General features: G+C 40.7%; 1 protein-coding gene and 1 long non-coding RNA gene across 3 annotated transcripts in view; one reads left to right on the top strand and one right to left on the bottom strand.

The window, feature by feature from the left end:
- The window catches only part of LOC308065854 (potassium voltage-gated channel subfamily KQT member 1-like), a 520,908-nt gene that overhangs the window by 146,742 nt on the left and 347,748 nt on the right, over nt 1-26,418 (bottom strand). The window lies entirely within an intron of this gene.
- Nucleotides 1,536-26,418, top strand: part of LOC308065855 — a 74,879-nt gene continuing 49,996 nt past the window's right edge. For both annotated transcript variants that reach the window (XR_013928943.1, XR_013928944.1), the window contains exon 1: nt 1,536-26,418. This exon is cut by the window's right edge. This is a non-coding gene — a long non-coding RNA (uncharacterized lncRNA).

Here is a 26,418-nt window from a genome sequence, read left to right as displayed (position 1 = left end):
GGAATTGGGCCAGTCCAGTCAAGTTTAAAGACTGAAACATTTGAGGGGTATGGAACTGGCAATTTACTAATGACTACAACTTATTAAAAAGGCATGAAAAGCTCCCTAATTACATATTTGGATGCTAAGTAGCCATTCTCAGCCTCAGAGACAGCATGACTTTCTCTTCCAGTCTTGTCCCAGACCACACATTAAAGAAAACAGGCATCATAAAGGGCCAGGCATTTTAGATGCTAGGAACTTAAATACTGTAAAAGAATTAACCGAACTCTTACTTGAGACTTTAGGCTACTCTCTCGTTTAACTCTTACTGAAGGCTGAAAAATTTTGGTCATCTTACAGTATATCCATTTATAAATCTGTAGTAAATTTCCCTGAAATTACCATATATCCTAAGCCGTTCAAAAACAACACAGTACATTAATGCCAGACACCTTGCCTACCCCACCAGACTAAGATCACTGGATTATTACTTTTAAACATCAATTATACTGAGAAACTCAAACAAACCCTGAAAAGCTCACGAACACAAAGTCATGTTGACCACAGCCTTAATTCAGCTTCCTTGTGGGTATTAATTATAAAAGAGTCTTTAATTACATGAGCATAGACTCTTTTTTTTTTTTTTTTTTTTTTTTTTTTCCCCCCACAGGAACCCTGTCTCATTTAGTGCAAAAGTACAATGGGGCTCAGCACAGGGAATTAATTCTATTTACAATTCCTATTATAAAAATTACTCAGTGCCTTTATTTACTGCATATCATCCAAAGCCAGGGCTAAATAGAAAATTACTAATTTCCTCATGAGGTTTTTTTTTCTTAAATAATGTATTGACCTGTTGTCAGACTGCTCCACAAACACTCTTGAATTCATGTGAAAAAGACACCTTTGAAAGATGGTATTAATGTTATTATCCCAGAATCCCAGAGTGGTCAGGGTTGGGAGGGACCTCTGGAGATCATCTAGTCCAACCCCCTGCTAGAGCAGGTTCACCTAGAGCAGGTTGCACAGGATCGTGTCCAGGAGGGTTTTGAATGTCTCCAGAGAAGACATTATAGGTCCCAGTTTTTCAGGATTTACTCTTTTCTGTCCCCAACCATGAAGTAACGCAAGTATTTTCTCTGGAAGTGATGGAGTCATTGTGTATGCACTGTACAGCTGAATCGTACAAAGCTGTGTATTACACAAAGTCCGGGATAACCTCCATGTTTTGGGTTTGCAGTGCGTGAGCAAACCACCTGCCTAAAGCACAGATACAACCCAGCCCTTTCAGACACATCCTACCCTAAGCAGAAGCACAGAGGCCCTGCATGCAGTGCACTGTTTTTCTCTGTTTCACAGGCAAGGAAATGATATACAGATAATAACACTGTCAGAAAAAGCGAGTCTATTCAGTGCATTGCTGCTGGTTACAAAATTTAAAATCCAAAATATCCTCACTAAGCAAGCACACAATTTAAATCAACCTCTGTCTCTGCAGCAAGTATTTAAATACAGTATATGTGTAAACCCCAAGCAAAATAAAGCTGATGCTGTATTTTTATGTCAACAGCTCCACATCTGTATGAGTATTTAATATACAACTATTTATTTTGCTAAAGCAACAGTTAGAGAACAGTAACGTCTTATGATAACTGCTAACCCTGTGTGTAAAATTCACACAAACCTGGCTGTGCTCTTTGAATGGACATACGCAAACTGGTAGCAGCCTTTCAAGGAAGAGAAACAGACAAGATTTCTGTGGCTAGTCATTCATATTCATCAACCAATATTTCAATGCAGCTGAAAACAGTACACATGAGACCCATCTCATGTAATCTCAGTCATCTGGAAGATAGGTGTCTAGCTGAAGTTATCCTTCCAGACTCCCTCCATCATCAGTGGGCATGGGAACTTCCCAGGAATGCTTCATCCCACCTGTTCTAGCTTAAATGCAGGCTATACTACAACCAGTCAAACTATATGAAACACAGTCTGTACAAGCTGACTACAGTCAATTAAATTAGGATCTGAAAAGTGGTTTCTGGCTTTTTTGAAACTACAGAATAGTGAGTGCCTACATTGCATATAATCCAGAAGAGCTCAGCTCTCCTACCAATGCAATTCCATTCACAAAGAAGATGGTGACACCACCAAGGCTGTTTGCTGCAGCATCATTTACCTTTAAAGTCTCCCATCAAAGGGAGACCCAGGCACACTTAAATCCTGAGATGAGGTTGCAAGCACAATTTGAAGCACGGTGGCTGCACTAGTACCTTATTTCATTTATAGCAAAAAAAGGACTGAGTAACCGAGCCTTTCCTTGCCACAGGGGTGACTACATTATGTAAAATAATAATAAAAAAAAAAATCTAAGACAATACTGAGAAAGGATACTTAACACAAGAATAAAATCTCAGTGCCATAACCCTTCCCCCTACACACATATCTCTAAGGATTCCTACATCCTCTTCCACAGAGACAACTTGGGAGCTGTAAAAGGAAAGGTAGATGGGTCAATTGGCAAGCAGTGCTCCTAATTTTGTTAGAAAAGCTGTCACTGAAGTTCAGGCATTTTGCACACAGTCTGCATACATTTTCAGTTTTCCCAGAAAATCCAGACTTTGTCAGTCATAGAAGACACATGACACAGAGGTGGAGCAATGACATGGGGCTAAGTTCCAGCTTAGTGCCTCCAAGTAGAGAGGGGTCAAATAAAAAACCCTAAGTCATTCACATATGGCCAGGCACAATCTGAAGACAACACTCATTTTCTGGAGAATGCTTCAATAAACCTGAACAAAAGCCATATACTATTAAACCAACAGAGGCATAAACACCAACTTCTGTTTCAGCTGATAGAAGGACAATGAAGAAATAATAGTACAACTCACAAGTGTTGTAGGGAAAAAGGCTAAAGATTATAAAGGTATTTTTATTCTTGGCTGACACTTCTATCAACTGGAGCCAAAAATCACAAGAAAAAGAATAGCTCCTTTCCTTTATCCACATAAAAGGATTCTGTGCTGAGCAGCACTTAAGAAAAATGATCAGATTGTGATTATATAACCCTAGAATGAACTTGGTGACCAGTATAGTCATGTCAAATTAGGATGCATTATTCAAGCAGCAGGGAAGGATGAAAGTGTTTACCATCAGATATAAAACCCCTGCATTTCCCTTTCTTCTAACCTGTTCTCTTCTCTTTCTTTTGCTGGCTATGTTGGTGGGCTGGCTCACTTACTGTACCAGATCTTCTTCAAAACAGAGAAATTATCAGTAACAGATGGTGATGGTAACTGAAAAGAACAGGAAAGACATCCAGTCATTATTTCTCCCATCTGCCTTTACTAGAAGCTTCCATCTTCTGCCCCTGTCAAGAAGCTGGTTTAACTCTTGCTCCTCTTGTCCCCAGACCTCTGCCTGTTCTTTCCTTCTTTCCTTCTTATCAGGGTTTCCATTCTGATTTTTTACCAGGGGCTCTTCCCCTGACCCCATTCTCAATTTCTCTGTCATCTTTTTTTAACTTCTTTTCATTAAAATGCATAGCATGGTGCCCATCAACGTCTAGACCACACCTTGTCACCCTTTTTTGTGTTGATTAGATTAAAAAAAAAAAAAAAAGGCAGTGTAATGGAAGAAATAGATGCCATTGCGCTGCATGAATGAAACACAAGATGAGGCTAAAGTGGTCATAAGCAGTGTAAGTTTTTAGATGCAACTTAACCACATCTAATTAGTATAATGCAAATCAATTGTTACATTATTCAGGTATATTTTGTGCCACAGTTATTCTTACTGTCTCAAAATTACTGACCATATCATGACAGCTAGCAAGTGTAATTTTTGACCACTTCACAGTTTTGAAAACCAAGAAAAACAAAATTTAAGGCCCACAAAACCAGAATGCAAAACACAGCTTTGGCTTTACTAAACTGAGCACCACAGCGCTTGTTCCCATCCCATATGAATTTTTTACTACAGTTTTTACCCTCCATCTGAAGATGTTCATTTAAATATTTTCAACAGTATTTAATTCCTCTGTCAAGTCAGTTTAGATCATCTTGTTCCTTTTCTCAATCAGTCATTAACAATTAAATATAATTAGACAGGTTATCTGCCTTGATACTAAGGAATTACACGAGGACTTTCAAACACATATACAGAGGAAAATCACCTTTTCACCTACTTTTTTGTAGTAAGAACTTGTCAGTAGAAATAAGCTTTTCAAGCCTTGGGTAAATATGTTTCTCAGATAACGTGATTGCTTGATTACAGAAGTGAGGTAAAAGACTTTCCACGGCACAGACCAGCTCCCTTTTGGACATCTTTAAAAGATTCACTGGCTGGCTTACCATTAATATATGATAGAAGCCACATTAAAAATTGCATCCTTCTTGAGGATAAGTAATTCAATGAACTGGTGAACATTACTGTGTTACCAGAGACCTGAAGCCACAGTCCTGTTAAAAATATTGCAATACAACCTTAGCTTTTCATTGCAAATAATCTTATTTTACCTGTATTTGCTTTTTAAAATATTCCATCCAGAAATCAGAACTACCCAAACAAAAGACTGTTGCTGGGATGAAAGCACATTTGTTTTTCCTCTCCTCTGCACTAAATTCTGCATTGACCCTAACTGTCCGGCTTCTCCCTATATACTCTCAAGGGAAAGAAATGGTTTTCTTTGGGGAATGATTTTGCACACTCAGCTTAGGATTCTGCTCAGAATGTTTCTGGGGAGGGGCATCCACCTTTCTCTTTGGACTCTGGCAAAGGTCTCAGTTCCTAACTCATTCACACTCTGTTGGCACAGTATGCCTTTTTCAAGGGGAAGTGGAATGCGTGGGGCCACACTAAACAATACGGAACATGCAGATATCTTGCTTCATTTTTAAAGACAGGGGATGCTTATAGGCAAACCACCCCCTCTTAACTCTGAATATGAAATTGTTTCTTTGAGAGGAAACCTACCTATGCCTGAATTATTCAGAATCTTTTCCCTAATATTAAACACCAACATTTAACATTTCAGCATATCCTTCTCCTTAGAACACCAGTAGAAACTGGCAACTGTTCCTCAACCCAGAAACAGTCTGCCATCTGTTTGGAAGACATTTCTCCTTCATGCATGCTTTTGTGTTGTCTTTTCTTTATTCTATAGAAGCTCTTTGTGCGGTCAGCAGCACACAGCACACTTGTGCAACAGTTGGCTGCTCCAGAGAGAAATCACACCCCACCAGTGACAGAAGGCAGTGCAATGCAATTTCAAGGAGTAAGCCTGAGCATTTCTAGCTGGAAAGGCAGCCACTTGTTGGCCAGGTCTAAACAAAATCTTACCCACAATCTCACCCTCCTCACTCCCACCTTCTTTTTTGTTTGTTTGTTTGTTTGTTTGTTTGTTTTTTGGTTTTTTTTGTTTTGTTTTTTTGCACTTGCAATGCTTTCCTTGGCACCTTCTGACATTCCACCAGACTGAGAGCTGAGCAGCACCTCACTAATGTATTACCTGATTACACTAAGTACTTTCACATGTGGAATTTTGCACAACCAGTATTCAACTAGTGACAGAAACAAATAGGGTATTAATTAACAACACAGTGATTAAAGACTTAGGATTCCGACATCTGTAATAAATGTTCCAAAGATAGTGTCTTTGCATGGGGGATCTGTAAATCAGGGTGCTTGCAAAATGAGCTCTGCTCTTTCTCAGCTCATTGCCATTCGCTGAGTACTAACGAGGTTAACAAGGCAGAGCTGAAGCATTTGAATCAACCCTTACTTTTTCAGAGGACTTAATGAATCATGAGCAGACCATTCATATCATGTGTTTTGCAGCAATAAGGGAAGTTGATTAAGCAGTTTACTTACCCCAGTGTATGAAAGTCACAGTATATCAGAGGGAACCCAATCAGTTACATGAGAGATATTTTTATTTCCTTCTCAACATCCAATTTGATTATCTCATTATGTTTCACCACACTTTGTCTAACTTAGCAATTTGCTTCTAGGTAATTTCATTCCTTTTTTTGCTCACTGTTAAAAAACAGTGACAGGTCAGATGGAAATTCTTTCTCCAACAGGCCTTCAGTTCAGAGATGTAGTTGATTAAAATGTCATATATGTAACAAAAATATTGGCATTCAGTCAAAATCTGACAAATTAGTTACGGCTCGTCTAATCCACATTCAACTATAAATCATGATTTACCAAATACGCTCACCTAACAAAAGGTATTTGATTTCTTAATGAATTCCCTCTATTTGGTGCTCTCATAATATACAGGCATATATGGATTTAAGTTTTTTCATTTCCTTCCTGAAAGAATATTTCAGCATGTTAATGTATACGCAAATCCTGGTAATCCTGAAAGCTGTTTGGGCTTTATTTTTCTTTCAAATTATATTTGCTCTAATTTGTCCCCATTTTCTTTATGTTATACACAGCTTGGTTCATGGATTTACAAGAACAGGCAAATAGTGAAAATGGCACATCATCTCAAAGAAAATAGTGGAAATAGGCAGAAGACCAAGACTGTAAAAAGATATTTTTAAAATCAAAGTTATTAACATCCTATTATTAACTTTAAGGGTCTTAAAGTTCCCTTGAGAAATAGTTAAAATAGACTCCTCATCAAGCCAATAAAGGTAAAGTTGGCAACGGTTAGGGACAATTACAGAGAGGTACTTCAGAGACTTTTTTTTCTAGTGCTTCTACCATGTGAAGACTGTATGAATCCTGGAATTGTAACCCCATAGAAACTCAAGTGCCTTTGCATCTGTTAGGACCACTTTCAGATTTGTGTCCTATGTACAATGGAGATGTGAAACTCAATCTGTAACGTTAATAGGATCAAATGGGGATGCTTAATCCTATGAAACAGGCAGTGACCATTTGAATACTCTCTTGAACCTTCATGGCTCTTGCTAAGGTCTTGACCTTTATCTTCTTACAATAAAGTCTGCTAACCAAAGGCATCTTGTTTCTCTCTCTATATATATTATATTAAACTAGATACATATTAGTTTCCCTATCAGGTGATATCAGAACCAAGAATGTGTGACAAGCAAAACGTGCCTCTTTTACCCAGAAATTCTGGTCTTTTTTGGTGCTACTAATTTTCCAAAGGAAAATTAACAACCACATAGCACTATTTTTCAAGATAAACCACGCCTGAAAACAGTTTTTTTCTAGCAGAACAGACATCTTGTGCCTGATGCCTTGACCAACTATATCCCTGAAAACATGGAGGGGGGGGGGGGGGTGTTGTGTGCAAAATGAAACAAAAACAACAGCAATTGAAGTGGTTATTTGGAGAAACCTGTTTATGGAACTCATACACTTGCCCTAATACAAGAAAACAAGTGATGAAAACGTGTGTAACAGAGAATGTGTCTTGCTGCAGCCTTTTCTGCTGGCAGTGCTCCTAGCGTGTACACACCAAAGACCATGGAAGGTATTAAGAGTTAACAACCGAACTTTGACTCAACAATAGGTTTGCTAAGGAAGTTGACTAAAGTTGATTAAAGATAACTCCTTCTCCAAATGTCTCTTTAGCGGGCAGATGTTTAGTGAATGGAAAATTCCTAGACACAAAATACCCAGACAGGAAGCTATGTGTGAGGGAAGAAAGGGGTCCAGAAGCACTGGGGTTTTCTGTTGAGGAGGGCAGAGAGGTTTGGATTATGTGAGGTACTTGCCAAAGTTAAGCTTAGCCAGAACATATCCATAGTTTGGAAGTCAAGAGAACACTGCAGAATAAAGATCATGAGCAATCTTTATCCAAATAATGCTGTCGAGCAGTGAGAAAAATGAATTAACTATCCTCTATAGTTTGTTATTTTTATGTCACAGAGAGAGAATAGCAGTTCAGAATCCTGGGCACAATCTGCTCATCATCAGCTATGGTCACTCCGGTGTCCCTGAAGAAGGATATTAGCCAGAGCAGCCATACACCTGCATTTCTGGAACAGGACATGTTTAAGCTCCTGGGGATACTTGGAGTCCAAATCAGTCTGGGGACCTAAGACAAACTGTCCTCGGCTGCAACTGCCCATTTCCAGAAAGTGATACCACAGAGGACACTCTGCCAAGGAAATGTGCCTGAGAAGCCTAGTAAAGAACCAGTGCTAAGGACCTCATGTGCTTCAGGGGAACTGATGGCACAGGTCTGACCTTGGTAGCGCTGGGGCCAAGGAATAAGGATTTTGAATTGCAAGCAGTGAGGACAAGGCAGTTGAGGACCTATAAGCAGTGATACATCAAGAGCTGGATTTGGGAAAAGTGGTTGTTCTCATTTCTTTGATTTTGATGCCAATAGACCTAAGAATTTCTTGTCTATCACATAGGCAATAAATGGCCCTATAGGTAGCAGACAATACATTGTCTATTTGAGAGACACCGAATGCTGCCAGGTTCTAGCTGAGTTTCCACCTGCATCAATAAGCTCTAACTTGAGAATTAAAAATATAAGCTGGCATACCCATGCTTGACAGGTGAGTCACTCCCATCTTAGTGTATGGAGGCTTGAGACCTAACAGCGTAGCAAGTGGCCAACTCTGCATCAACATTTTCTCACTCGTTTTTAAGCAAAAATAAATCAGCCGTCATTGTCTCCCTCTCCTTTGAGCCACATATTCCCAGTTATTTCCTTCCTATATCTCTTCTCCTCTTTGATGGCAATGTTAGTATGTTTTTCAACTCTTTTGCTCCATTTGGTGTTTCTTTTATGTACTCTCCAGTGCTTTCTTTTTCTGCCGCTATCCACTCCTCATTTTACCAGTTGCCTCTGTTGCATTCTGTTCTTCCTGACTCAACCTGTCAGTGCTACTGCCAGCTCCACAGATCTTTTTCTCAGAGAATGTCCAAAATACACACAGCCTTCTTGTAAATGTTATGCTCTTTTTTCATTTGGGTCTTTCTCTGACATCTACTTCTCTTTTTTTCTGGGGTGTTTTTCTAATCAAAGCAAAATGACTGTCTTGTTAAAAAAATTATCTCATCTTAGAATCTGAGCCATTTCAGGATAAAAATGAAATAAAGAAGAAAACAGCTTGAGGTCCCCAGGAGTCATAACAGGCCAAAAGCTTAAACAGAAACCTCATTTTTGTGCTGTGTGGTCTTTGTTCTCCCTTAAACTCCATGGGACAAACTCCCTGATGTGGCCGAAACACAGCATCTCATGATTGGCAGGTCAGAGCATCTTCTTGCAGAGTGCACCACACCCACAGAACTGGACAGCTGTCAAGTCACCTCTGGGAAACAGCCCAACTAACATCTTAGATTTAGGCCAGTGTTTTCCAGCTGCAGGTCATGACCTCACACAGGCTGGGGTCAAGACAGGGTTCACATGGGGTCAGAAAGTGTTAGAAAAAGCTAAAGAAATATTCAAGCTTAAGGATTTCTGTTCAGTTTTCTCCCAGTTGGGGGTGGGGTGGGTGGGGGGGGGGTGGGGGCGGGAAGGAGAAGATCTGTGCACAAACAAATGATCCAAGGAGGCTGATTGTTTCAGAAATTCTGACTTGAAATACTGAGAATTCCACACTTGAGAAAAATAAGATGGTTCTGTGCTCGTGTGCAGGAGGAATTCTTTGTCTGTGCACTTTTAAATTTTTTTTTTGCTTTTCTTTTTTAAAATATATTAGTTTGAAACTAGCCAGAAGTCTGGAAAGGTTTCAGTAACCTTAGAAGGCAGACTAGCAAGCAAACACAAGACACATCAGCCTGAGCATCCTAGTAATAATAGTACCTGGCTTTCATCAGAAGAATTTGAAAGGGTTCCCAATAGTGAAAGCATTTATACTTCCAGTAGAGTAAAAGGAGGTTTTCATTATCCACATGTTACAGAGAGCCTGGCTGGGTGACTTGCTCAATGACGTGCAAAAGTTCTGTGGCAGAGTTGAAAGCTGAGTCCAAAATCAAATCTTTACTAAGTTAATGCCCTTGCCGCAGGACTTTTCTGTGCTGAGTCCTGAAAAAATGCATTTTCAATCATATGGATATCACCAGCACCTATGTAATTAGAATTGTGCAATTACAGGAGCATTGCAACAGACCTTGGGGTCATGAAAGGTGTGAGAGGGATTAATCCAATGACTGATTTTTTTTTGATCTTGCACAAATAATACAGATACAGTCATAGACAGTGATTTGGAAATACAATTTCATCCCTAAAGGGAATACCTGCAAACTATTGCCCACGCTTGATTGTAAAGATCAAATTCGGTGGCTGCTTTTTGTCTTTCTGGAGCAGGTTGCCAGTCAAACCAAAAATGTTATTACAGACATTATCATTCCTACTAACAGCAACAGTAGTGAAATTGCCAAAACTCTTTCCTACATGGGCCACCCTGTAGCCCCTTTGCTGGTTACTGAAGCTTTTGCTAACCTAAGACAGACTGAAACTTGGGAACTGATGTGGCGTGGGGCAACAGACCATGCTGAGGAGCCGTCTTCCAGCCATGAAGCCAAGAGGGGCTTGTGAGCAGCTCCAGCATGGCCTTCCTTGTGTGTGCAACCCGGAGCAAGACGTGCAGCATGGACCTTGTCTACAAAAAGACAAAACCTCTTCAACAACATTTCTGAATTTGAGTAAACTGCAGTGACAGCAAGACTTACTATCCATAGGGGATCAGCTCACCACGACCACAGCTCCTTGGAGCAGGGACTAACCAGCACCAGAATGAGCCTGCATTGATTACAATACAAGATACTTTCAGTTAGCTGATATTTGGCACTGGTTCATCAACCCAGCTGCTGGCACAATCCTGTTTTCTTGTGTAGATAAGAACTTGGCCTCACCCATTACAGACTGACATGTTAGCTGGGAAAAGTTCATTTATTGCTTTCACATCGTTGCTTTAGCTATCCTTGGATAAACTGGCTACACAATTTAAGAGTTGATAGTTTTCTGCTTTCAGTATTTTCTTGATATCTGCATTCTTTGTACTTTCCTACTCACTTTAAATATTTCCTTATTTCCTTAAAAATTTTCTAAAAAGTGGGAACTTGTAGTAATTTTCTTCATGCCATTTCCTAGTGATGAAACAAATCATGCAAGTAGCTTTCTATGTAAGACTAAGCCTGTTACAAGCTCACAGATTCTCTCACTGTTTCCCCCCTTGAGTTTGGGAAGCTTATCTGTTTACAATCATCACCTCTGTTTCTGCAAGGGAAGGTTGGGAAGCCTGGGACTTGCCAAAAATATTTATGCATGTGCTGAGTGGGGTGGAGTAGGAATGGATAAATACTGGGAACATTTTGGTTACAGAGCTCTTAGAAAACTGTTAATAGGATGATGAAAACTTGATCTCATAGATCTGATACACTCTACTGGGCTATTTTGCAAGGTTTCTTTGTGTATGGCAATTATTAAGTCCCATCAAAATACCTGTAAAATTTTCACCTGCTAGAAACAAAGTCATGTTTCTTTGCCTAGACAACTACAATGATAAAGGTTCTTAAAAATATCTGCCTAGAGACACCCTAGACTCGCTTAGTATCTAAGATCTTTTACCCTGGTAGGCATGAAACAGGTTGTATTGAAGCCCTGTGCCCTTCTGGAAAACAGGCTAGAAGCCAGCTGAGGTGTCCCAGGGCATCTTAAATGGAACTACAAACCCTTTGTTTCTGTGGTAATTGAATCCCACATATATTTTTCTTGTTTGTTTGTTTGTTTTTTTCTTTTTCAATAACAGAATGAAGTATATTATGGCTCTTGAATTCATCATTGTAGGTTCTTGTCTGTGTGCACATTTATAAACAACATGAGGGCATTGCACAGCAGCAGCAGCTTGAAGAAAAATGATGGCATGTAGCACAGGCTTACCTGGCAATAGAGAAACTCATCAGACCTCTTAACTGTTCATTTTCCAAGATCTGGATTTTTTTAAATGTGAAAGTTTGTTTAGCATGTGTAATGTCAAGAGCTAGGTGTTTGAAAAAGACTTGATGTTGAGTTGTAGCTAACTGTTTGTTCTGGAAGGTACTAGTAACATATATATATGTATATAACTATATAATTTTATGTACTTTTATATATACATCACATATATTTAGATGTGGCAGCTCATCAGCTGAGTTGCACTCTTCTTCTAGAAGGGGGAGTTTGAGTAAGCACAAGCTCAAAGTTTCTGTTAAATATCAGACCTAGGTAGTCAAGACAGGGAAAAGTATAGTACAGAAATATAGAGATGGCAGGCACTATAAAAAGACACACTTGCAGCTCACGCCTCTCTCTCCTCTGTGACTATGTATGAAATCTCCACTGTTACTTAGCTGCATGCTACTTGGCTTCAGAAATCTGCAGCCAGAGCAAAAGGAGATTCCAGAGGTGCAGATACCTTCTGAGATACAGAAGCACCTTCGTTCAAGACCACTCCTAATGCTGAATGATATACAACAGGGTAACAAGCATGTGGTTGTAGGGAGCCATGAGCTGGGTAAAATACATAAGACTTCAGGATTTCTAGAGGAAGTAGTGAGTGGAATGATTTCAAGTTTTCTTCCAGTTTTTAAGCAAAATCATATTTGGAGAGAGATCTTGGCTCAGCATTTCTTTATTTTCCTTCATCTGGGAGGAAAGGGCAGCTCAACTATCTTGCTGGAATATAAACAGGATCTGAGAGGATAAATGGTCAGTTTTCCAGATGGGCTAATGGTTTTCTATGTTCCCTACCTACCTGATACACTCACAGGAATTAGGCCAAGAGGCAGGATCCTGAGTAAATTCTGTCCCCAGTGAAATCAAGGCAAAAGTTTTATAGGGTGGAGATATCAAAGGTAATCTCAAATTGTCTGGACAATGAGAGGATCTCCAGACTCAAGTGTGTTGTGAAGTCTGACTTCATGCAGCTGTAAATGAAGAAATAAAGAGGAGATGTACCCACTTGACAGAAGATAGTTTTGGTTTGTTTTTTTTTTTTTTTTTTGTTTTTTGTTTTTATAGGTCTGACAGCCTCATTTCTACAAAGAGCAGAGCTAACACAATTATAAACACAGAAAAAAGGCTTCTCAAACTATTCTAGCCAAAGCTACGTTTAAAAGGTATTACAATGGGTGTTAGGCTCAATCAGTAATTATCTGGATCTAGGCAATAAATAAATAGCAGTCCATTTAATTACAAATCTGTGATAGAACTCATGGAAAGAAAAGAAATATGTCTTGAGCTAAGTAATGCTCAAAAATTTACAAACAAGAGAAAGATAAGCAGAATCAGATCATCTTCAAGTACTATGAGGAGTTAAACTATGGTTTATTCCCTAGGCAGGGTTAAAAACAGTAACAAATCTAAACCCGTTTTCCTGGGAAACAAAAGTTTTTTGAAAAGCATATGAAATACATATTGCATAAACATTCCTGATACCTAATTGCAAAGAGCGCAATTGCCAGGCATGGTGATTTAAAATTGCTCAGTTTCCTTGTGTCAGCAGAATTCTCATAAACACAGGCATGCCCAATACATTGACTGTGTGATTTCATACAAAACCATGATTATCCTTGAGCTCTAAGTCTGTAAACAAGAGTTATATAAATGGCACAATTTCATGCAATGTTTTATCCGAAGCAGTTGGCAGCTGTGCACTTACCCACACCAGCCCATCTATCAACAAGTCTAAGCCTTTTCAAATACAAGACTTGCATTACAGAAAATATTTTAAACCTAAAATTATCTCTGTCTTCTCAGCTCTGTCCTTGGATTGGTCTGAGCAAGTGCTGGTCCTATGTCTTGTACTGTGAAGCATACAAGTAGGCATCGTCGCTATAGCACAGCTATCAAAAAGCATTGACTAATTCAGGTAGCGCTTGTCAACAGTATGTGTGTGTCTCAGCCCTGAATGTGGCTCTGGTGAGAGACATTCAATTGACACTTCACCTCTATTCATCCACAGGATGGGGAGTGGAGAGACACAGATAACATTTCTCCACAGTCTAATCTGTACCATCTCTGGAAATGACAATGTCCAGCGGCCACCAAAGTCTCAGGAAAATCTACCCCTGATTTCAGTGACCATTGGTTTGGTCTGCAGTCACTCAGTTGTTGAACCCTGCTGCTAGAAATGACAACAAAGGTACCAGGTGTGAAGATGGGTTTCATACCATCTTGCAGATGTGGGTCCAACAGGAACTCAAGTGAGGCTGTGACTACTTAATAATTCATTTCAGATAGGCTACTCTAGACCATTGCTTGTCCACGTGCTTAATTTGACAACTAAAACGCATTGATACTTGAAGGTTTCTCCATTTATTTTCAAGTACTCCAAACATGCACTATGCTTTCTCTTTCCCCCTTGTTTTTCTTCTTACTATGTGACCCATGGTTAATCTTAGTTTCTTAGTGAAGACAAGCCCAAATACTGCAGATTGCTGTGATGTTAAAACTGGCTCCACTGTGAACACTTGAAGTTACTAATAAAAATTCTAAGCCAATAAAATGTTGTTTAATTTAAGTAACTTAAAACTAAGCTCAAAACACAGAGAAGGGAGATTCCTCTCTTGCCTCCATAAAACTGTTCCACAGTTGTACTATCAAGGAAGATAAAGGGAAGATATTTCACTCCCTATGTCTTTACTCCAGTAGGTCTTTTTTTCTCTTACGGAGAAACACAAGTGAGCCTTTAATACCAGCCAAATCCAGCCATGAGGCAGCACAAGAAACTCTGGTTCATACTGCTGTCTCAGCAGAACTTTATCTGTTTAAAAATTTTCAGTTGAGCCTGCAGCAGGGCAAGAAATTATTTTTCTGTGAAAAAATGATCATAAAAATAATAAAAAAAAGGTTTTTAAATTAAAAAAAGCAAATTTATTTTCCAACAGCCAACCTCCCAACTGTCGAACCTGTGAGTGAAAAAACCAGAAAAAGGGTTTTCCACAGAGTTTTGACAAACATCAATAACAGTTTATACAGAAATATCTACTCTTGTAAAGAAAAGACAATAAAACACAGAAGATCTGGTTGTACATTAAAAATATTTCATAAGCTGTTCTTCAGATCTTTTTTGTGTCTCATTTCCATGTCTGTTAGAAACTTAAAAAGGAATGAGGAAGAAAGTGCTGTAAATTTTCAGAGAATTAAAGCCAAAAAGCCTTTAATGACAGCTAAGGCTGTGTGGTAGTTGTGCAGGTAGTGCGTGGTCTGTCCTGTTTTTTCCAAGATACAACCAGCACGTAACAGAAGAGGAAACTGGGGCAGCACTGGGGAAAGCCTAGAAGTAGCAGTCATACAGAACTTAAGAACTTCCCTGAATGTTGCTATTTTTCTTGCGTGGCTAAACCCACAGCTGGTGTAAATCACCTCCTCAGGGGAAGAGCAAGTATCACAGTGTATTTTAGTCTTACGGCAAAGACAAGCTCTTGCAGCAGAAAAAAAGTCAAATGTGTATAAAGCTTGTTTCACAACTCATCCTGCCATAGATTTCCAGTTTACTAAGTCAACTAATCTTTCTGTTCCTCGATTTTCCCTTTGAAATATTTGAAGGATGTTATATATATTATATATTAGCTCCTAGAAGTGAAACCAGGAAAAGCATAACTGTAAGATTTCTGACACTACCCAATACTAGGCAAGAGAGGCAAATGAGACTTGCATAAATCATCAGGCTCACTGGCTGGGAATGGGCCTTGGAGGGGGCTTTCTTCCTCAGGCAGAACAGCCATTTGCTCAGCACAGTCTTGGCTTGGCTACTTTTCTTCGGGCTTCGCATTGCTGGGCTATTGCATTCCTAGTCCTGGATCTCTTCCATAACAGAAATAGTTGATCATGCATAATTTGCAAAAGTACATCATGGTTTAGTCTTCCTGTCTACTAGGGACAGTGTCTGGCAAGCAAAAAGATCTGGAGGTGAGGATCTCTGGGTTGTGCGAATATGCACACATGTGCCGGAAGGAGAAGGGGCTTCAGAAAACGTCAGCTCTTGGGAGTAACTTCTGGAAAGATTTCCAGGACTTGGAATCTGTCATGATTAAAACCAGTTGTTCTCTTTCTTATCTTCTGTCAAACTTGAGAAGTGTAATGACAGCTCTTAAAGATCGCACTCTCCAAGGATTGGGAATGCTCAGAGTGGCACGTGAGCCAAAGAGAGTGAGGGAGATAAAAAAAAAACCAACAACCAAAAACCAGGAGCAAAGGTTCCTTTCTGAATATCACAGGACTGTGGGCATGCTTTGCTTTGCCCCCCAACTAATGATATAAAAATGTATTATCCTCGAACATGTTAGAGTGAAAATCTACAAGGCGTCTACTGATATTAATATCACAAACATTGCACTGTGCTCCAAAATTAACATTTTTGGCTCATACTGTGAAAAGTCAGCTTAGAAAATAGGAGTACTCCATTGTGGTAGCCTTTAATCGTCATAGGTGTCCATGCATTGCGCACATACACACTCCCACACAAACAAATCTGTTTAGTGACTGCCTCCAAAACAGGGTCTTTGGAAAGGTTACCACTCCACCATATGTAAGACTTTGATTTATAGTTATATTTTTCACAGCATGATACACATTGTTGGTGAACTGAGGCTGTGATAAAATCGTAGAGGTGTAAAGTTTCACTGGCTGGATGGTAAAGAGCGAGTCAGAGAGAGTGTAATGCGAGTTGAGAGCTGCTCTCCAAATGAATGAACTTGTATTGTGGATCTGGTTACAGCCGGCACACTGCCCTAATCCATCAACAGCAAGTTCACTTACAAACCAGCCTTTGTTTTTAATCCATGAGCCTTTGGGGATTCACTATAATCAAATGACCAATCAGAGGAACACATTAGAGGAAAAAAAGATTGCTACAGTGAAGTTTACTTTCAGCCACAAACTCTCCCTCAAAACCCCCCAGGTAATGCAGATAACAGTATAATGCACAGCATTAAGCTTACAGGCATTAAAAACTCCATGAGCTGAAAGTTAAGACATGGCAAACCAGATCTCGTTACTTTCTGGGGGTGCTTCTCCAAGGCTCAAGCAGGCTTTGATTTCTAACCATGGGTGCTCGTGGCACGGACACGTTACCGATGGAAGACAGCCACTGGGACTGTGATCGCTACGGCTCACTTGGAGTTTTCTCCTGTTTTGAACAAACGAAAAGAATGTCCTGGATTTTGCAATTAAAATGTGTCAAGCTGAAATAACATATGTTCCTTGGCAAGGGCGTGATATTAAGCTTTGGGGTGTGTCTATGTATACATAAACAAATGCTTTTATTTTAAAATGTCTCTGTGTGTTTTATTCTTTCTCAGCTTAGCATAAACAAAGAGTAACCTTTAGGCTATTTTTCCTTGCAGAAGACTAGGTCGAGCATCCACCACTGCCCGACAGCCCACATTAGGATGGCAGACACATCCATAAAGACGGAAAAGCGAACAGACCACAGTTCCCATGTTAGTACCATAATATTTTGTTTTCTACTCTTACGCCATACCTCTGGGCTACCTGGCTATCTAGCTACTGTTGCCTGCAGTCCCTCAAGATGGACCCAGAAGAAGACGTGCAGCGCAGCGTACGCAGCACCATATGGCTGAGCTCCTCAGTGGGTGTGTGTGTGCAGCGGGGGGGCACGGGGGTGGCAGGGGGAAGGTGGCAAGACGCGCACACCATGCCATTAAAGGAGTGACAGATGGTGATAAAAGTGCCATAAAACCGTAAGCACTGACAGCTCACGGCCGCGACTGGAGCAGCTGTTGAGGTATCACATTGTAAACAGCCCCCTGTTAGGGCACCCCCCCTTGCAGCGCCTATCACAGAAACTGTCATCTCTTGCAAACGCTGCCCTGTCCCACCACAAACCCACCTCACCCGTGTCTCCCTCTGGCAGGGGATGCCACGGGGTGAAAGGCAGGTGAAGGAGAGGGACTGTGAGAGGCTTACAGCAGGACTGGAAGAAACCCTCTTGCACACTTGGCAACTTGAGAAGAGCACAGAAATAGGAAGACAGCCACAAAGCCCCTCATGCCAGGGCACAGGCAGGACATTGGTGCCACCAAGCAGTCACTACACCGTTCTTGGTACTTCTCCCCAGCCTGGCCACCCAGCTGTGCAACCTGACTCCACATGCGGCCAGGTCTCATGCCCAAGAGCATTACCAGCATCTTCCGAATGGTGAATCAGCTGAGCAGCATAAGCCCTTGGCCTTCAGGTCTGCTGTCCAGCTACTGTGAGCTCCCAGCCTCCTTTAGAGATTTTCATCAGACCTCATGCAATCTCTCTTTACATCTTGTTCCCATCATGCTAAAGAGAGAACATACGGTGTTTCCCCTACATCACAACTCTGGATGGCCAGAAACCTGGAAACGAGCTCTCTGCTCTTGGGGAACTTTTCCTTTAACCCATAAGGAAGCTGAGATACTCCAGCCTCTGCTCAGAAAAAAATGACATTGGAGGTCAATGCTGCTGGAAGCTCATTTCAAATGTATTTTTTTCACCTATTTTTATTATTTATATACATACACACACTGAAGCAGGGCAGCTGTGACAACATATAAGTTCTGCTGAAATTCTGAAATTCCCAAGTCCCACTTCAACTCACCCACTCAGCTTCTGCAAAAATGCTGAGCTTTGATGCAGAGGGACATAGAAAGGGGACAGTCAGTTACTCCTTGTGTCTGATCTTTCCATACAGGTGGTATGGCTGCCCCCAGAGCAGTGAGCCAGCTCTAAGAGCGTTTCAGATTGCTCCTTTCAGAGCAGCCTCAGAGATCTTTTGCTCCTGGCAGAGCCCCGTGGCACAGTCCCACCCTGCTCAGAACCTTGTCAGTTGGGCGTCTCTGTGGACTGCAGTCCCTGTAAGGACACTGTCCCATGAGCTTTAAGTGGGTATCAGACTGGGCTGTGTCTGGTTTTGTCAAACCAAACACAATATCTGGGGTCTCCAGCACCTGGCAGAGAACGGGAAGCATTCAGAGGATCTGGGGTGTCTCTATTGGCTTTCTTTCCGGGTGCACTCTGACTGCTTAACACTAGAGCAACACACATCTGTGGGGTTTTACTTAACTCACCAAAGAATCTACATGCTCACTGCAAGACAGTTGGCCAGGGCTGCTGGCCTGGGAACCCTGCCCTCCTCCCTGACGTCTAGATCCCAGCGGCCTTGCTGTGCTCCTCCTAGGCTAAACCGTGCCCTGTGGGTCCTACCTGGGAATGCTGCTGTGAAGAAATGAGGCAGTTGGCTACCACAGTGCTGCTTGCTGGACCAAACGTAGATCCATGGGAGTATTGTAGGATTTTTTTGTATCGCTGTGAGCTTCCCACATGCAGACATGTTGGGGGTGTTAGCTTAAGGGCTATGAGAGCATCCCAACCCTGATTACTACTATAAGCACGTAGGTGACTGTGTTGTTTTTAGTGAGGACAGAAGGCAGGAGAGTCACTCCTGTCATCTACAGCCTGAACTGCCTGCAGCAGATGCTCCTCGCTAACCCAGCCTGAGCTCTGTGGAAGACAGATACAGAGCGAGTGTCTGCTCTCCTCTGCGCACTGGGAAAGGAACCAGGAGCTTCTTCACTGTGGAAATACTGTACAATGAGCAACACAGTCTTCTGGAAAAATTTAGCTGGAACACTTGTCATATGAAAAGATCTGTTCTTACCCAAACAAAAACTTAAAAATGTGCTGATTTCAAAAGATATAGTAAGAAACTATATTTTTTAAACACCCCTCCCCTTTTTTTTTAATTTTCCCCAGAAAGTAATTTTTTACCAGCTGGCTTTTGATTTTTCTTATTTTTTTATTCTTTCATGACATAGTAGGAGTAATTTACTAGTAATGTGTCATTAAAATAGTTAAACAATTTTATTTTAAGGCTTTTTTTCTGAAGTAGGCTTTAGTATGTAATGCTGAGGAAAACATCTTGTCTCCTTTTCTTGACCCGTTTGATGTAACAAATAGGCTTGAGGTGTAGATCAAAGCACAGCTTTGGAGGTGGGGGGGAACCAGTCAGGTGATGTCCACTCGTACATTTAATGAACAATTTAATTTTACCTCACTCCCTGCTTCCCACTCTGCTTCTTACCAGTACTGGAACTCTTGAAAAATCCTTTCACCCTGGTGTGCCCTTCCTTTCCTTACATTTACCTCATCTGGACTCTGTACAGATTAGCAGTTTATTCCAGCTTCCCTTTGGAGGGAACTCTACATGGCAAGCCTGAAGTTATTTTCCATTCGCACCAGAGGCAGTTTAACTGCAGCAAAACCCTGTCCAAGGCACTGTCTTTTTTAGCAGCACCAGTAAGCCCACGCAAATCTGCATGTGGCTGTTCCTTAGAAAGCATCCAGTATTTGAGGTTGTCATTTAAAGCCACTTGCGTTATATGTCAGTCTGCCAAGAGACGTACCCATGGCCTCTTCACCACCGAGTCTCTTGCAATCTGCTTGAATATGCCTCCCTTCTCTTCTATTTCCATATCCCTCTTTGGACCAAAGTTTTCAAACTTTGCCAATATATAAACCACCATTATTTTTTTTTTTTTTGTGTGGGTGTGGACTTATGTGTAAAGAATTTAAGACTCCTGACTACATACTTAGTATTCACCACTAGCTTCTGTGGCTACCTGATAAAGTCATCTATAGGGCCACAGATCACAAGCTGAAAACCACTGTTCTGTGGTACTTAGATACTTAGGTCTATACTTATTTATGAAAATGGTACTTATCTAGGAAAGCATAGATAATCAGACTGCAGTGTTAAAAATATTCACAATTTTCAACATCTCTGCTCCTGAACCATGGTGTCAGAACAAGATTCTGTTTTCTTCAGATTAAACGTAAGAGAAAGCTCTTACGAGTGCTGAGGAACGTTTCCCACAGGAACTCTGCACACTTCAGTGCCAGAAAACTTGTAGAAAGCAGAGAAATTCCTCTCCCCTTTCCCCTCATCCAAGCTCCTATAAGTATGTTCATTTTTAAAACTCATGCTTTTGGAGTGGCTTAGGCTTCAGAATAGCAAAGGAGAAAGGAGGAAAAAGCTTCAGGGTCATCATCACCATCAGGATATAGCAAATGGTCTGTCATCTACTGGAAAATGAGACTGAAGCTACGTGGTGGCAATGAAAAGACAGAGCCCTGGTGACAGTGCAGGCAGACATCAGTTCCTCAAGTGCTTCTGTCATGAATCCAGACATCTGGCAGAGGAACACTGCAGATTGATTTAGTATATTAAAGGATACATGCATATGTTACCAGAGGTTTGGACTTACTAATGGATTTATAAATTCTCTTTAGAGATTTCAGGGTTTTTTGATTAATTCATTTCTTGTTTTATTGATTTTTTTTGGTTAAATTGTATGCTCATTCATTGCCTGAACATGGATAAGCTAGATTAAAAAAATACACAAATATTTGACTTATGTTTAAGTATCATCACCAAGCCTAACAGAGAGCTGGTAATTACACAAAGCTCTCTCTCCTTGTGTATAGAAACCAAGCCTCAGCTTGACAAAGAACTAATATTTTGTTAAGGTAAGAAAACTGAAATCAGATAGCGTTGTTTTATTACCTTATTATTGATAAACATGGACTGCTAGAGTGTTTTAACAGTGATCTAGCCCAGCAATCCTTTACCCATACAGGCTCTGTGTCTAAGCTTAGGCCCTTAAATGGTTGAACTATTCTTAGCCTTATGTGGTGAATACCCAGGAATGTTCATGGGCAGAATATTAAGGACAGAAGATGTCCCTAACAGTGCTTGGCAAAGGAAGATGGGATTTACGGAAAATTTGCTTTGATGTTGTTGACTCCTAACTACTGCCTTCTGATGTTGCCCCAACATACAAAATGAGCATTAAATTTGCATTCCAGATACATGATGGAATGAAAACGGAAAGGGATTTCAGTTAAAGCCTGTCGAACTAGATTCAAGCTCAGGATCTGGCCAGGTTTATAACCAGGCTGGATGTCTCTAGCTGGGAATTCCCTGCCTGAGAAACTCTCTAGCCACTTTGTAAACAATATCCTTCCTCTTTAATTGCTTTATAGGAAACACAACATACCTGGTCCAAGCACTATTTGTGGCTGGCACAATTACCACTGCATGCCACTGGGTGCTTTAGAACTGCAGCCGCATTATATAGACATTTCACTTGGAGGATTCTCCTTTCAAATATGCTCAGTGAATACAGGAATCCTCTACAAATCTTGCCCTACAGTTGTGTTTGCTTGTTATCACCAAAGCAAGAGAGAAGCTTAGCCAAGCAAAATAAATACACTATTTAATTAAAATAATTTAAAAAAAAGACTTCTACAGCTATCCTAAGAAACCTAATCCAATGTTACATTACCGTGTAAAGTGAAGGCACGTGTAAATAATTATTACAACCAGATATTAATTTATAATGCGTAACAGCTATGAGAAGTGACTAAACTGCAATTGCATATGAATGTATTTTGGAAATGGATGGCAGGTATTTATGCATTGTTCTAGAGCTGTGTGACTACCAGACTGTATATTTCGAACAGAATATTATTTGTTTCATGGTAAGAATGAGTCTTTCCTGAACTTGCTTTTAAATCATTGTAATTACCACTGCACTACGTTAAACAATGCCTTTTGCAAGCTACAGATGAAGAATGACTCGGCCTGTGAGGGAGATACTTGACCTATCATTTTGCAGCCTTTCTGGGCTGGAATGGAGCAGCTATTAAAATAGCACCACATAAATAAGTGATCCTTTGAGGGCAGAATCTCAGTGCTCCCCCCTCAAACAAACTCGATCTACCGAGCAAAACCACCTCATCCATTTAAAGAGAGGCAAGGCAGGCTGCCTTTTGGTCTTGTGATCAGACTGTAAGAACCAGAAACCACCACTGCCAGGAGGGGTAACCAGTGGCCTGCAGTAATCACAACTGACACTCCGCCTCACATCTCTTTAGACCCCGAGTACCACGTACGAGTATTGATTTAGGAGTGACACAGAGGGAATAGTGCCACCTACTGAAGTAATTATTTTTTAGCACTCTAATTTTTGACCTAGCCTCTTTTCAGTTAAGGTCTAAAAATACTGCAGCATCTATATGGTATTAACCATATTAAATAGCTCCTCTTCCTCCCTAACCTTTTCAGGAACTGAAAACAGCATTGCACAGAACCCACAAACCCAACCCCTAGAATCCCCCCAAACAAGCAATAGACTACCATCAAAGGATATTATAAAGCTACTAATTTAAAAAATAAAACCTTGGTGTGAGGGTGTCTTTAAGCCTACAGAGACTTTGAAGCTAGATCAGAATTTTAGAACTGCTCTGATTCTATTTAGACAAATGAAAAAATGCAAAATTATTTAAGTGGGAGCAAGTTCACGCTGCCATTTTCTTCTAGACTAATTTATTTAGTGTTGGACCAACAGCTTTGAATTAAAAATCTGAAATTAGTTGCTACAGGGACCGAAGATGGATTTAAAAATCCTGACTTAAAAAGCTGAGGTTACCTTTCAAGCTCTCTCTCTGTCTCTTCCCTCCGCCCCCATTTTTGTGTGGTTTTGTTTTGTTTTGTTTTGTTTTTTTTAGGTTAGGATAAACACAACTCTTCCTAAAGCACTATGATTAAAAAAAACCCCAAACCCTACTCACTTATCAATGAATGTGTATAACAATGCCAGGCTGAAGAACAGCACTTTCTCTCTTCAGCAGGTGGAAGAAATACACCAAGGCTCTGTCTTCAGATATTGATGGGTGTTGTTATGCACCACCGAACAGCTATGTGGAGTCACTTCACGGGCAGCTACTTACCAGCAACAAGTGAAGTGGTCCCTACAGTTTCCCTTAACTACTGCATAGACTTAAATAGTTAATGCCTGCAAAGCGTAGTGAGAGGCCTGTTAAGAATGCTCTAGGAACACAGTGACGTAACAGTCACGCCATGTGCTGTAAACCAAATTTACCCGTAGAATTATTAATTAACAACCAAAGTCATAAATAACAACAATAAAATGTTGCAATTCACAAGTAATCTCAAGTGCCTTCCGCAGAAGTTCTAACCAACTCTGGATGCTGTTTCTGCTGACCCACCAGTAATTTTACTGCTGCAAAGGAAATGCAGCGTGCCATACCATGATAGATTTGGGCTTTTCCGACATCCAGATGCTGATTGTTATTGTTGGCTGTTGCTGAAGTACTGGAGATAATACAGGTGTTCTGTGCAGTTAGAGTTGACTGTGCTAGAGAGAAATCTGGGAGAAACACGGCATAAGGATATATCTGCTTTGTTGAGAGCAAGCAGCCAGATGGTACAGTTGAAAAATGTCAAATATGCTTCTTTTTGGTCCACCTCAAAATTAAGAGAGAACTATTTTATCTGGGTTCTCCTTATTAAACAGAGGAGGTGATCTATAAATAGAGATCTCTGTTAGCTGGCTCATTGTTTTTTATCTTATTTTTGCTGATCGGTAGAGTAACTGCTACTCAGTCTCATCGCGCATGCCAGAATAATTAGTACATATACAGTCATGTGTTTTGCAAGTTTAAAGCTAGTACCCATGTCTGGCTTGTGGCTAACACTCATCCTCAATCTACAGATGGGCAAACCGAGCTGTTGGCCAACTGACCATTGCTTCATCTAATGATGAAGCAATTTGTCCAAGGCTAAATGTTAAGTCTGGGAAAGAGCCTTAGTCATGACACAGGTGCTAAACACAAACTCAGGTGAGTGGTCTCTTTCCGGTATCAAGGAAGCAGTACAAAGCTAATCCAATGCCTCTGTTTTCATAAAAATACTGGACAAATATAATAAGTAAATAAACAGCTGCCTCTGAGTTATTTTCAGTGCTGTTAACCAGTATTTAGGCTTCAAAATTGATCACCACAGTCAACAAAGGGTTGAACAAACATATCTGTCGTTGAGTATTTGTATTTGAGATTAAGTACACATATATGACTGTGAATGCATGTGTTCAGCTAAACTATTGAGGTTAATTATGAAGAGACATCAGATTGTGCATTAAATGGCATTTTGGTGAAAAAGCAAACAAACTATTCACGCAACTAAGTCACGCTTGTCCTCATCTCCTTGAATCTAATCTAAACACTTAATTGGGACTCTTGTCAATACTTCATATTGAGCTTTGACCTGATAATTTTTTAATGAGCTGTTTTGGTTTCTCCATTTTAAATTCTTTCCCCTCTACCAAAGGTATCTTGCCTAAAACCTTAGTATCCTAAGGAGATACAGTAGTTCAATAGCAAAGGTTCCTTCCCCACAGCCCCATGCCCCTGGGAAAACAAGGAAATAGACAGTATACATCCTTGCTGCAGCTCTACTTGACCTCACGAGAGTAGCATCAGGAAAAAAAAATTGGTGAGGCCCTTTTCTATTTCAGGCTTAATTTTTCATACTGCAAATAAATTAAACACAAGTGCTTCAGGGGCTGAATCTGCTCCTCTGCAGCAGTGCAGAGTGCAAGTGAGCACATATTCAGATGGGCAGATACCACAACTTTTCAGTAGGGACTTGAATAAACAACAGAGCCAGAAATAAGTTGGTGGTAAACCGAAATAAAGGCAATCGGTTTGGCTTTTACATTTGCTTTTACCTTTTTTAACTGGCTTTTTCAAAACCTTCGGGGAGCCATAACAACCTGAGATCTGGTCTTTTCACAGTACATCCACCATCCAGGAACTGAAATACCAGCAGAAGATCAATTCTCCCAGTATTTGGGCTTTACAAATCACTCCCCTTAGACATTAAAAAAAGACTCTGAAAACAAATCACTCTAAATGTGAGAGATTTTGTGCACCTCTTGGCTTAGGAAGCTTTTACACATAAAGCAGTATCTTGTTTGGAAAAAAAAAAAGAGTTGTATCACACAGGGAACTTGGAGCAACATTACATTAGAAAAAGTTTTTATTCCTTTCTGTCAGCTCCCAGAGAGATAGATGACACTGCTCAAGTGGGGGTTAGCAGGGTAGATGCTCTGCTAGGCTAATCCAGGTTCCCAAATGCCGATGACTGTGTGGTAAAGGCAGACGCAGCGTGAAGAGGAGATGCCGACCTGCCTTCTGCCTACATCTGCCAGGCAGTGAGCAAACAGCCATGCAGGCTTCTGTGCTTGCACGTCCTTTGTAACCTTCTGACACCACCTGGGGTCCGGTCTAGGCTGTTAGCAACCCATATTTGCCTCCGTCTGGTAGATTTTTACATAGTCTACTTGGAAAGCTCTTGCCCTCCTGGTTTGACTAGCGTCACTCTGGAGTTAGCACCAAAATATACCTCCTACTGCTTGTTACGTTCTTGGACTGCAGCAAGGAGCCCATCAGGGGCAGCGGGTGGGTTTCCTGTGCTGCGAGACAGCGTGGTGGGTTCAGTCCTACTGACATCTTCTGCCCGGTGAGTATCACTGACACTGTTAGTACCACCAGCAGTAGCACAGCTGCTGGCGTGCTGGCTGCCTCACCACCGAGGCCAGGCACTGCACACTTCCCATGCAGCCTTCCCAGAGAGAAGAACAGGTGGGGAAGCTCAC

The sequence above is a fragment of the Falco punctatus genome (assembly GCF_963210335.1).
Source record: "Falco punctatus genome assembly, chromosome: 6".
Taxonomy (NCBI): Eukaryota; Metazoa; Chordata; class Aves; order Falconiformes; family Falconidae; genus Falco; species Falco punctatus.
This window is presented reverse-complemented; position numbering and strand designations above follow the sequence as displayed.